Genomic DNA, 10822 nt, shown 5'->3' on the forward strand with positions numbered 1-10822 from the left:
TCTCAACGCAAACATTCTTGTCATCCGCAGGGATGTTTGACAACATGCCCACTGTGCGTGCCAGCACAGCACAACAGCAGCAACAGAAACAACTCAAATCTGAACAATAAAAAAAAAAAGAAAAAATATGTGATATATATCTATAGATATGGTCGCTCATACAGTCGTACATACACGTCTCCCAAGCCAACGTGAGCGTCATATTAATTTATGAGCACCAAAAATATGCCAAAAACCCAGACAAAAAAATTGAGTAAGTGCAAAAAAAAAAGATCAAAAAAGCAAAGAAATTAAATAAAAATAATATTGAGAGAGGCAACAACAACAACAACAACAACAACAGCAACGAGTCGTCATCATAAATTTGTGCACAAAGCCAGTCTAAATGTATCTGGCGAATGCGAGAACGCGTAGCTGTAAGTCTGAGCCTCAACGCCTCGTCGCCATTTTTGGCATGTTGCAAGTTACGCATTTCCAGTGTTGAAATATTCGAATCGGTTTTTGTGTCACTGCCCACAGAATTCAGCATTCGAAATATCAAAACGTCAGACACTCTCGATTTGGATGATTCCAAATGGCAGCGAGAAGTTGGCGAACTCAAGTGGGCGTTTTATCGGAATGTGGCAACAACTTTTTAGAAAATGCAGCGCACTTTGGCTTTCAATTCGGCTAAATTAAGTTGGCGATACAATCGCTTTCCAAATAATGTCCGGGGATTAATGAAACTGGAGCAAGCTATCTAGATAACTTTTAGATAAACACACACAGACGGCCAAGTAATATACAAATAAGTACAGAGCTCTCGAGGCAAAATTTACCAAAATAAATGGAGAGTATCATTCACAACGATTTCAACAATGAGTGTTAGACAATTAAGTGCTGAAAAAGTTTTAAATTAAATTAAAATTTTAAATTAATCTATGAGTAAGTCTCTCATTAAAAAAATTCAAAAGTATTGTTTTTATGTGTTTTTAATCATTTTTGACTGAATGATTTCGACATTGTTTTCGCAAATAAATAAAAATTTTTATTTCATTTTTATATGCTGGACATTGAAAATAATAAGTATAAGTCAAAGTCACTTTTGAAATGTGAGCATTTTTCATGCTTTTTTATGATATTCGAAATCGAGGCTGCCCCGTTTTGTTTTCCTTTCGCCTTTTTTAAGCAATTCTAAGCAGTAGACGGCGCTACATTTAATCTAATCTTGAGCAAATAAATGGCATCATACACCGGCACACAGACGGGCATATATGTAGATACACATGTATATAATATATTCGGCCTAAGATATGATTGTTTGTTGTGGGCGTCGCTGAATATTATAGTTTGGCTGCTCGGATTTCGAGCTGCGGGCGTTGAAAGTATTAAACTCGCTTTGCGGCTGCTGGTGACTGATTGAATTTTAATTGAGAATAATCACAAATTGATGGTATATGCCGATAAAGATATATGGGCTTAATTACGTCCATGGAACCTTTGACATTCGGCGTAGTTGGTAATCGAATCCCATGTTTATATTTGCTTGCTGTGTAAATGCGAAGAAGATGTAATAAATTCAGTCGTAGTTGGCCCTGAATGTAATTTCACCGCCCGCCGGATTTGTTTTGAGCCGGTTAAGCCGTGACTGTGGCTCTGGTCCTTCAGTCATTTTACCACATTTCAATTTCCGTTTTTTGTTTTACGGCTGAAAGCATCAATTTTCGTTTTATTGATTTCGATTTTTACTGTCAACAACAACGGCAGTAGCAGCCAACGAAAGTGGAATTGGAAATGCAAATGGCAGCCGAATTACAACAACAATAGCAACAACACTCGAACAAAAAGCACTCACCACTCATACACACACTCGAATGGAAAACTTTTTGTTAAACAAAAAGAAATTTACGAATAAACCCAATTAACGCCTTGGGTTTTTCGGTTTTGAACCGAACTATGATGCGTGTGTGGTTCTGGTCCATGGTGAAAAAACAATTTTCATCTGGGTTTTCCCAGCAAAGCGAATGCTTCAACTCATTTCCTTGCCACTTTTCTTTCGGTTTAGTTACATTTGCATTTTCGTTTCATTTGCTGCGCATTTTCACCAGTACACCCAGTAACGGAAATGCTTGTCTCCCCGACCTTCCTCCTATGGCTTGTGTTTTTCCTCTTTTTGCAGCCCATTTTGCTGGCGAGCGACCTTCCTCGACCGCCCCCCGAAAACCGCCACCCACATAAGCAGGCACCCCGTCGCGCAACAAATTCCGCCCCTTTGCGATGGGAGTGATACTTTTGGGGCAGATTAGCGCAGCAGCCAAGCGCCAGCAGCGACGCCTATCGTTGTTGCTGTGGGGGGATATGCAAATTTCGGATGTGCTTATTATCCGGCGATGGCCATTAGATTGCTCTGAAGCTGATAAATTGCAGTCAAATGGCGAATGCTTCTGCCTGCCGTAGAAATCTTAAGGAATCTGAGAATTTTCGGGTCCTCAAGCGGATAATTCTGTGCATCTCGATCAATAGGGTGAATCCATGGCTGCTCCTATTTTTCGATTGCCATTTATTGTTCGATTTTATGGCTGAGCTTATGATTTTTTTTTTTTTTGCTAGCTCTGCTGGAGCGCTCACAGCGAACGCCATGTTGCGGCTCATAAAATGCGGTAGCAATAAATAATTGCAACATTATTATTTATGCGAGGCATATGTCGGTGGAAAAAAGTGAGCAGCGGGGGAGAAAACATCAAAAACCGCAAAATGAGTTCCGAAACCTTACATGCAGCAGGCATTTCATTGATATTTTTTAACGAACTAAATTAATTTAAAAAATTTTTTCATTAAATGAAGAGAAGATGATTTATACAAGTGCATAATATTTATTGTGAAAACATAAAAAATACAATAAATTCGCATTAAGTTGCATGCGAATAGGAAATAACTTTAAATATTTATTTTCTTTCTTTTGAACCTTTTAACCTCTTATCAACTTCTTTGCTTTGGCGTCCGGTTTGCGCAATTGTATTATGTTTCAAGGATATAGACCCGCAATCGAACACAAAAGGGATAACAACGGTCGACTGGTCAAGGATTCAAAGGTGTGTCCTTTGACTGACAGGCAGGGTAACTGGCAAAAAGGCATCAATGGTGGGGCCATATTACGCATACGCCCCGTGTTGCCAGGCAAAGCATATTGAAACGCCATTTTCGCATTTTACAGTGCAATCGCTTTAGAATAATTGACTTAATTAAGTATGCGCCAATGGTGGCGCATTCTCCATTCCTAGCGGATTCTCGCTCATTGATTTATCGTCGCTCGTCTGCCACGCCCCCTTGCCGCCCACGCACATTCGGAATGCCATTATTCATCCGGACACCTCCACGCCCACCTGTGCGTGAATCGAATAAAACTGCAGGCGGCCAAAGTTCAGCTTTCGCTTCATTTGTTAGCCAAGTTCTCGGCACGGAAAATTGAAGCAGCTGCGGATGTGGAAGTGGATGCAGAATCCGAAGTCGAAATCGAAGACCACTGAAGCGGAAAGCAAGCCTCCCAGAAGGTTACAAAAAAAGCGCAGGCCAAGGCGGCTTAACTCAACTCGGCCAACAAACCACCCATTCAGACCACTCAGCCCACTCAGCCCGTTCAGCCATTACGTTATGGAGGCTTTTCAAGCCTGAATAGTAATCGAGTGGGCCACCCTTTTGCCAACGAATTTCTCGAAGGGATCGCCTCAGTTAGCCCGGTTAGCTGGCAGGCTAACAGCTTTCGAGTTGGCTATGTGTAATTAGCAAACTTTGCCCAGTTTGATTCCAAACCCTGTGGAAAGTTATTAAAATTTACCCATAATGTAGACAAAGTTCGAGCATATTGATTAAGGACTATGAATGAATGGGTTTAATGTGAAAAGTAATTTCCAAAGGGCGTGCAGGTAAAGATAAAGTATATCTAATTAATAAACCTTGACAGGCACTAGTTTAAAATTAACAATTTATGTAAGGGAAAGTACATCAGCTTTTACAGTACAACTTAAATGAGGTATGTAAAACTTTCTTGACAGAACATCTATTAATAACATGAAAACTTATAAATTGCTCAATATGTAATTAGGTAATTATGCTTAGTCTAACTAATTTAAGTTACACAACAAATGGCTTAGGTAACTATATACAATAGAATATATAAATAGCACATTCACAAAAAATAAATATGTATTGAGAAATTCGTTTTTATACATGTTTATAGTCGGCAGATTATTAGCCTAGCCAAGCTGAAAGAGAAATCGTAAACAAACTGAATTTCTAGGCATACATTTTCCACTAGAATGTCTGATTAGCTGGCTCTCCATATATCAATAGATGCTGGTGTATTTATAATTTCTATTTCTATTTCTGTCTGCTTCTTTTTTGGCCCGATTATTTATTTCATTTAATTTCTACGCATATTTTGATGCCAATGACGCGTTTGGAGTGGCATGTTTTTATTATTATTATTATTTTTTTTATTGTTGTTGTGTTCAGCTTCCTTTTTGTGGCTGCTGTCTCTGCTGTTGACGCTGTCAATATTAGTGGCTCTCATGCGGTTCACTGGGTTTAAGTCCTCTGACGTATGCAAATGCAATCGAAGGACGCTGATTGGATTGGGCATGATTTAATAGTGAGAATAGTGAGTAAACTACATATCTATCAATTTAAAGCCACGCGCCACCATAGCCAATCAGTCAAAAGTCGATTGTGTTCGGCTAATTAACGGACATTCGGAACATGTTGCCCCCGGCAATCGGTGGAACGCCATGAGCTCATCCGCCGAACGCCCGAAGTGAAGACGCATTCCGAGGTAACACACAAATCCAAGTTGCTCAATTAAATCGAAGCAGCAAAGCCGAGCAAATCAAATTAGGGGCCAAACACGTTTACTGTTTTTATTTTTTCTTTTTTTTCTCCGCTCCGCAATTTTATGGAGCGATCTCGATGCCCGCGGCAATTATGGTGACATCCAACGGGGCGGGGTGTTAATTCGCTGGCTGCGTACTCACTGAAAAAAAAAAACTCATACGCCGTGTGTGCCGGGCTTTTATCTCAATTTGCGAAATACGCAGATACAATTAGATATTGTTGGCCCACAGATATCCGGAGAATGTGTGGGCCTATCGCCGCATTCAGTCGCGTGTTAACATCGCTTCTAATTAAGCACGCTATCGCAGCTCAACGAAAATCTTAAATTGTTTGGGTACTCCATATCTGTTGTTTTATTTTCACGAGGTTAATAGACTCCACATCGATTTTATAAACTCCAAGTTCTCGTTTCCCACACAGGTTGACCACAGTTCACCTTCTTGACTTGATTGACCTTTTGATTGGACCAAAGCAATAGCAAATTATCCGCCTCGCCTGTCATATTCTATCATTAAAATCGATCCAAGACCCGTTCCCAAAACGCTTTGGATTCCTCGGCTGTTGGCCCGACGGAGAGTAAACAATTGTAAATTGCTCTACGACATTTGTCTGCTTTCGCTTTGCTTGTTGCTATTGCTTTCGGCCACATTTCTTAATTACTCGATCATTGCCTACCTGGTCATTTTCCCCCTCGCTGCCCATCTGCGAAAATAATTATTTGCATTTACATTAACGTTGAGCATGATTAAGCACTCTGACCAGAGCCCACAAAACTCTGATGGCCTGTGTCCGCAAATAAGACCTGTTAACTAAATTTGAAACAGACGAATGGATTGAAATTTGACTATTGATTGATGATGGAGGATGGTCATGGTTATTTTAGACCAGAGAACTTTCAGATTACAACCGCAGTCACTTAATAAAAATAATTGAAACAAAGTGAAATCAAATTGAAATATCAAAATGTATGAAAACATGTTCATCACACACCGCAAAATGTCATTAGCAAAAAATACTATAATGCCTGCTCATTCGCTAATATGTAAGTGAATTAAAATTTGTATTAATATTTAATGGCACTCAAAAGGAGTGAAATATCTGTGTGGCATAACAACCGAAAAGCCAATGCCACAAATGCCGTAACACTTAATATAGCCCACACGAATTCACAAGTTTCCCACTTGGCCCCTCGATTTTTGACTGACATGCCACCCCCGCGCTGAAATCGGGGCAAAATAAACACACGTGTGAGCATGAATTGAATGAATGGCTGGCCAAGAGATGCGCTGCAGATACAGATACATATACAGATGCAGATACAGATACAAAACGGCACAACGGCACGGATACACACAAGCGGTTGAGATGTTTCCCACAGATACAGATAGATGAAGGAAAATCAACGCGAAATTGACGTAATTGTCACAAATTTTGACTGCTGTTTTGGTGTGGGGAAATATTGGAAAATTTGAGAGGCCAAGGGAACTGGGACTGTTATGGCAGTAGAAACACCCCACATGAGCTGCAAATATTATTGTGGGTCTCACAAATCTTGGTCACTTTTAGGAAGGCATCTCTTTCCCAAGTCGTACTCCTTTTTTTTTTGGCTAACGCAGGCGCAGTGCAACCAAAATATTTCGGCTAAGTGATTGAATATCCCAACTGACAGACTGGCAACAAGTTTTGCCCATCAATTAAAAGCCATTCGCCAGACGAAAACAAACTTGACAAACTAGACAAAAGTTTACACAATAATTATCAAATCTCTACGACAGAAACTCTGAAAATATAGTTTTATGTGCTCACTAATCAGAGTTTTGTCGAACTTTAAAGTACAGCTCAAATAACTTAGCACCTTATATAGAATGAATAGAAAACTTCAAAGCATTCATCCATTATTAAAAAACCAACTAATGCGAACTTGCCCTTAGAAAATTGCTATTATTAAATACATGAATTGCTAACAACAATGTAAGTTAATTCAATTCGATCAAACCGTAACCTGATCAAATGAAATTATATCAACGGTTCAATTGAAATGAAATGTATAATGTAAAATAAATTATCACACTTATTTCCACGCGTGTGAATACTTGAAAGCATACTTTGCTTCTATTACCAGGCGCCCCGCTGACTTGCTGGGTATACAATAGTTTATTCTCTATTGTCCATTGTTTGTTTGGCCCCTCGCCATCTAATTTGTTAATAACGTTTGGTCAATAAAATTTCAGTTTATGGAACTGATAATACAATTATGTGGAACTGGTAAAATAAACGATTTCAAGTGTATGTGTATATACATAAACTTTGGGTATATAAGTCCCTGATCTTTTTGGATTGCTTCAAATGTAGTTTTTTATTTCGGTAAATGTGGGATTAAATATTTAAATTTATTTCTTTGTCCTTAACATTTTCTGGCCTCTTCATCTTTATACGCCATACCATTTTTTTTTTAAATAAACAAAAATGTTTAGGAGAAATATTCTAGACAAAATATGCGGTTCATTTTATATTTTTCTGAGATATACGCAAAGTATTTTAAGCTGATTTTCTTGACTTTTATTTAGCATTTTATGAGTAATTTTATGTGTTTATACATATACGTTTGCTGTACGTGTATGTCTGGATTAATTTGCTGGCTATTACTCACCGGGAATAAGCAGGGTACATCTATAATGATCGAAATATACTCGATTCTATATCTAGATCCAGGCACGCAGGGAGCAACTTTCGCATTAACTGCGAACTCATTTGGTATGAATTTGCATATAATTAAATTACTCATTTGTACATACTTATCAGCTGCTCGACGGAGCTTTTGTTCATTTCTCGTGCTCCAGATCACAACGCTTGTCCCAGCCAACGTTTCATTCAATTACCAGTAAATTCAGTGAAATAATTGCACATATTCGAATGCGGAGGGGTCTCCAGTCTGGAGCGCTGCATTCGAATGGCTCGTAAAAGTTGCGGCCACAAAAGGGTTTACGAACATAGAATGCATTCGCTGGAAAGTGGGTGGTTGGTAGGGAGGCTTGGATTTTCGGGTGGGGTGGTCGGCGGGTGATTCTGTCACTTTGTGTGTGCAGCCAGTCGGAAAATGAATTCAAAACTCGAGCTGACTCAGCTGCATCCAAATCGCGGGCCCAGACTGGCATTTAGAAACGAATATATTCGCCCGACGAGAGCTGGAGAATCCGCTGGTGTTTATCAATATCGAATGCTAACAATGCCAATGTTAATAAATAATTAGAATTGCTCACCTGGTGCATGGGTACACTAAAAATTCGAAAATGTGGTTACACATACAATTCAATTAGCTAATGAAGAACATTTTCGAAACGGAAACAATTTATATTGGAATGAAAAAAAAAAAGAAAACATTCCCATTATTATTTAAACACAATAGATTTATAACAAAATAAAACCAAATAAATTTGTGTATATAAAACACGTTTTTTAAAGGATTGTTCGCCATTATGGTTTATCCTATTGTTTTTGAGCCCCTAATTTGGGCCCTCTGTCTGGTGATGCAACACAGCAATTGCAGTGGAGCCAAAGTGAATTGTAACAATTATCCACTGCGAACGGGCAGCAATTTCGACGAGTTCCATTCCGATCACTTTGGAGGGAGTTGCATACATGCATGGTTAATTTGAGAGGAACATTTCCAGAGGGGCATCGACGTAGTGAACTGGTAACGTAACAGGCCACAGATAAATCAATCTTTGCACACAGCCTCGCCTCCCTGTCACTTTGCAAAGTTGGAACGCTGGTGGTGGTGGCTCACTTTAAAAACTTGGCTATTATATTCAGACCAGACTGATGAATAGACTTTTAATTAACGCGTGCCAGTGTCCAACCTCTGTCACCATTTCTACTCTATTTCCCCGAGTGTGTTCTGCCCACGGAATTTGTTTACACAGCTGCCAGCAGTTTGCGGTAATATATATATATATACATATATATCTAGTCCCTTATGCCCGATCGCCATCGGAATGCTGTGCTCGATTTATGGCAATTTTAAGTCTGCCCATCCGAAATATAGTTTCGTGATTAATATAGAATTTAAGTCTGAGAAATGCACAGATAAATTATTCGCAGCATTTCATTTGTGCGCCGAAAACATTTGTGTGAATATTTTAAATAAATTATTTTGGCATATATGTACATTTTATGCAAGCATAATCGAAATTTTGTCCGTGGCTTTCCACAACACTAATAAACGTCAAGAAGTTGATTGGATTCCTTTGGTTCGAAGACCTAAGTGTCCTTATCTCGTTTGCGTACGTATTTGCAACTTATTTTCCAATTACCAGATCCAATTGCTTGCCACCTTTTCGCTGGGCCAGCACAATTGGCAACAAAGGCAAAAACAATATATACCTAGAGTTCCTTAACCACAAATGGTCGAAGAAATTGTTGGGGAGTAAACCCAATTGACCATTCCTTTCTTTTCTCTTTGCCTTTTGCCAATATATTTCAGGAGGTGAAAGGTAATATACATTCAAAAGCACTTTGTGCTTGAAGTCAAGTACTGCTCATGCATTATTTAATAATAAAAAAAGCGGTAAGCGATATAGATATAATTATACGCTACCGATACTATTAATTCGATGTCAAAGGTTTCGTTAATGATATTCGTATTTAGCTGAAATCGATACTAAAGCTTTTTAAAGTCCGTAGATGGGTTAGTACTAAGCAATTATTGAAAAGAGTAACATATATAACCTAACTATAATTACACCATTATACTAATTCAATTATTTACAAAACTCAATTTAAAGGGGAAATCCCATGAATATCTTAAGCAAAAGCATCAAGCAAATATTTTTCTACGGAAATACTGGTTTTTTATGTATTAAACGCTATTCGCATGACACCATTATATAACTGAATTTATCAAGACCTGCCATGCCACACACCTGTCTTCAACTCTTGCATCAAATTTAAGCCGAATTTCCGCCAACTATTCATCGCATTTTCCGGACCAGTTTCATAGTCAGATTCCCATTCCCATGGCGGTTGGGAGCCGCCCGTCTATTTATAGCGAAAATTCCTCTTTGATGTCTCGCACACAAAGCCCGTTCCGATGTTCAGTTGGCCATGTCGGGAATTATTATTTTCCGTCGCTGGCCTGCATAAAGGAAAATTCCCTGGCCCCCGGGCGGCACACTCGCACACACAAATCATAAAAAGCTGCTTAGCTGTCCCTTCGTGCATGTCTTGGCCAACTTAGGGACAAACTTGGCGAAAGGAGCAACCGCCGCAGAAGGAGCCATGGAGCCATGGAGTCCAAGAGGCTAATGGGAGTGTGGCCGAAAAAGTGTTGCTATAAATAACCTTAGACTTGCGGAAAGAAGTGTGTCCACTTCTCGTCTCTCTTCGCCCTCATATATGGAATATGCATACAAGGAGTGGGTTTTTGGGAGTGTTTGGGTTACGTGGCATGTACACACGCCAACTTTTGTCTGCAGCCGAAATCGAGGAAACAAAATAAAAGCAGTATTTTCTTTATTTCTTTTTTTTTCATGTATTTTCCCTTCGCTTTTCGCCTAAAATGTGTAATATGGTAGGGGCATATAAGCCGACGGCAAGTGTGTCATATGTGTGTGTATGTGCTGGAAAATCGGAAGCAAACGGAAAAACGAAACAAACCAAAAAATGATGCAGAACTTTTTGACAGTCCCGCAGTCCTTATTTCAGCTTTCTTATTTGCCGTTTCCTTTGTTGTTCCTGTCGGTTGAAAGTTTCTGTTTTTGGTCTAAAACTTTCCCAATACGGAACAAGCAGAGCAACTTAAATTGATACGGATGAAAATTGCATGTGTGCATATATGGAAATTCAAAATATTATTGAAAAAAATATCGTATAAAATCTAGAAACCATATTATCATGATCTTTGTTCTATAATGTAACATACATACTTGTTATAGAAATATCCTTAAACAGCATCTGA

The sequence above is a fragment of the Drosophila melanogaster genome, chromosome 2L (assembly GCF_000001215.4).
Source record: "Drosophila melanogaster chromosome 2L".
Lineage (NCBI taxonomy): Eukaryota > Metazoa > Arthropoda > Insecta > Diptera > Drosophilidae > Drosophila > Drosophila melanogaster.